This window comes from Triticum aestivum, chromosome 7B (assembly GCF_018294505.1).
Source record: "Triticum aestivum cultivar Chinese Spring chromosome 7B, IWGSC CS RefSeq v2.1, whole genome shotgun sequence".
Classification (NCBI taxonomy): Eukaryota; Viridiplantae; Streptophyta; class Magnoliopsida; order Poales; family Poaceae; genus Triticum; species Triticum aestivum.
Genome location: NC_057813.1, coordinates 431,386,682 through 431,390,412, shown reverse-complemented (window position 1 = coordinate 431,390,412; position 3,731 = coordinate 431,386,682).

The window sequence follows — 3,731 nt, the reverse complement described above, 5'->3', positions numbered from 1 at the left end:
ACATGAGGTTGTATCCTAAGGACTCGACAAGCATGACTTTGTCCATGTGTCGATCCTTTGAGATCACAACCTTACCTAGACCCAATACCTGACTTTTGCCTTTGTCAGCGAAGATGATATACTTCAGATGTGACGGTGATAAAGGAGCATCCATCAATAGATTCTTATCACCAGTCATGTGATTCGTACATTCACTATCGAGGACCCACTCATTGGCTTTGGGTTGATCATCCTGCAGATGAATTAGTGCAACTTACGAACTCATATACTTCATTAGTGAAGAATATGACATCAATATCATCAGATCAATTTCTTCGAGCAATAGAACAGATAAACGGTATGGGGACGTGAGAAATGAAAGTTCATTTCATCATGATTAGCCTGCGTCCTTTCAGGCACTGTTCAGGTCTCCAGCAAATTCTTCAGACATTTTGAGCGCGTCTGGAGACCTGACCTTGCATAAGAGATTAGTTCTTTTTCTTCACCACCCACATCTGAAGGGGTGGCAAAGAATTCATCACTCTGCGAGCACCATATGAGAAAGGTGGCATAGAAGCCAGTCCGCTTCATTTCACATAAGATGGGTTAGGGTAAGCATATGAATAAGCAGAGAAATTCTTCGAGGACTTATGAACATAATGATTTGAAGAATAATGCTCATATTCATAGCCCTTAGCTCTACCCTGCGAAATAGAGGGGTTAGCACGCTGATGATCATATGAGGACTTTGATCCTTTTGAGGAATTTGATCCACGTGAGGAATTTGGTCCGTATGAGGACTTGGATCCATATGAAGAATTTGGTTCATATGAAGAATTTGATCTGGAGTTCCTATTCTTCACAGGTGGTGTCATGAGGACATTCACCTGAAGACTTTCAAGGCAACTTTTGGGAACCCAGATTTTCTTCATAGGTGAACCGTTCCTGTAGTTAGTGCCAACATATCTAGCAAATACTTCACCATTATGATTTTTGAACAGTTTATAGTTGGAGTCAAATGACTCATCAGAAGAATGAGGAGATTCACATGTAAAGCCAGATAAGTTGCATGGATCAACTGGAGGTCCCTTTGCAGCAACCCATGAGGTTTTGGGGTACTGCTCGGGCTTCCAATATGTTCCATCAGCATTGAGTTTCCTCTCAAAGGCAATACCCTCTTTCCTGGGGTTCCTGTTGAGGATCTGCTTTTTAAGCACATCACAAAGAGTCTGATGCCCTTTGAGGCTTTTGTACATGCCTGTCATGTAAAATTCCTTCAGCCCTGCATCATCAGTGATACTAGCAATGTCCTCAGATGAGGAATTAGTGATAGTAGAGACAGGTGAAGAATTTGTAGCATTAGAGCATTTGAACATTCAGGTGAAGAATTAGCAGATTCACGTTCAATGCACTTCAGACATGGAGGAACAAATTCTTCCTGAGTAGCACTGATTTGTTGAGCAAGTAATGAATCGCGCTCCTTCTGAAGATCTTCATAATCCACTCTTAGCTTCTCAAGATCTTGCTTTCTTTGAAGAAATTTTTAAGAAAGCTTCTCATGATCAGATAAGAGAGTGTTATGATGACCTTGAAGGGTGTCAAACTTGAACTAAAGTCTCTGAAGACTCTCAGCCAAAGCTTTTGACTGATCCATTTCTTCACCCAACATATCATCGCTCTTATTTAGCATGTATTGAACTTTTTCCAAAGCTCTTTGTTGTTTAATGGCATGGGAAGCAAGTTTGACATAGCTGGGTCCAAATTCATCTCCAGATTCATCATCACTGGACTCAGATAGGTAGCATTCGGTTACCTTAGCACTTTTTGCCATAAGGCATGGTGAAGAAGATGATGATTCTGGTTTGAATGTCATCGCATTGAGAGATTCCTTGTAATCCTCAAACCAAGGATCATGACGTGTTTGATGACCTTCATAGACCTCAGAAAGCCGGTCCTAGATTAGCTTCGTGTGATTGAGATGCATGACGTTCCTGAACTGATTTTGGGACAAACAGGAGCAGATGACATCCTTCGTTGTGAGGTTGAGTAGAGTGTACTTGCGAATGTCATCAACCTCCGCCATATTGCATAGATCGGTAAGACCAATCTCAGTGACGGTCCACAGTTCGCTGTCCATGGCCATGAGTCGCTTCTTCATCATGGCCTTCCACCGAGGATACTCATGACCGTCAAAGATGGGGCAGGATCGTTCCTCATTCCTACAGTCGACATAACTAAAACTCCAGGCCGTTAAACCAAAATCACTAAGTGGCACTAGATATCAAACTCACCCACAAACTCCTCATAGATTTATAGACCTATGTACACTCACAAACACATCAGTCCCTTAACCTATATGTCTTCAATACACCAAAATCACTAAGGGGCACTAGATGCACTTATAGGAATTTGTGTGCGTATGATGAGTGCACCCAAGATATCTAGCTTGGACTAGAGAATCATACACAGTGTGCGAGAGAGACCTATAGATGGAGTATATATGCATGCAAACTAGAAATAGTGGCGGACCTAGAAAGTATTTGGAGTGGGGCAAACTAATTGACTGGGGGCATATTCTATAGAAATTTAAATAATTTAAGAATATTTTTCCAAAAACACAAGCAAATCGTACCAAAATTTCATATTTTCAGTGGGTGCCTAGGCCCCCACTCACCATAACGTTGGTTCGCCCCTGACTAGAAAGACCCCCCCCTCCCACACACACACACACACAGAGTGAGAGAGAGAGAGAGAGAAGGAGAGGGACCAACAAGGTTTGTGTGTTGGATGCATGCGACATAATTGAAGATTGTCGGAGAGAGAGATAGAGAGAGATAGAGATAGATAGATAGATAGATAGAGAGAGAGAGAGAGAGCAGGAGTCCGGGAGAGGGGGAGGTCGCATTTTATGCATCAAAGACTGATATAAACCATGTTTACATATAAACTTGCATTCAAATATTTAAATTGGAGAACATGTTATCTGCAATCCACACATGAACAGACATATGCGTATATCAAACAAGTTCATTAATTTGACTTTCAACATGTTCATGGAGTACTATAATACTATACAACATGCTACTAGATTGAGGTGTTCAATTTTGGATTTAGTTCACTATTTTGACCTGGTGAACGAGCTATTTTATTGAATCGAGATATTTCATTTTGGGTTTGATTCCCGTTTTTGAGTGGGTCAACTATTTGTCATATAGTAAATCGCTAGCAACGAGCATGTAAAAACACATTACTCCCAAGCATCATCTCTCCATCTAAAAAAGAAGTGGCAAGCTAATATTTCAAAATTTGATTCAAATCGACTTGGTAAGGTAGACGTGGATGCTCGTTCTCCCAAAATTTGAACGAACCGTTAAACATCCTTTGCTCAGTAGAATTTGCTCGAGCAAATAAAAGGGAGACGCGAAATTACTGGCCTATGTGGGACACGCATCAATTGGCCCATTGTACATCGAGGGTAGGTTCATAACTTCATCCAAGCGCGTCTTCTCCTCGGCCGAAATGACATGTGCCAAATAATTCATAAACCATGGTCGGCAAAACACGCTCTCCTCGCCCGAAATAGCTCGCGCCCACTATTTCAAAACACACTCTTCTCGCCCGAAATCGCTCGCGCCCACTATATTTCAAAACACGCCCTCCTTGCCCGAAATCGCTCCCACCCACTATTTGGGGAGAAGCAAAGTTACTCTACTATCCCCGACCCTTAGTACACAGACCCAAGCCGAGAAGCC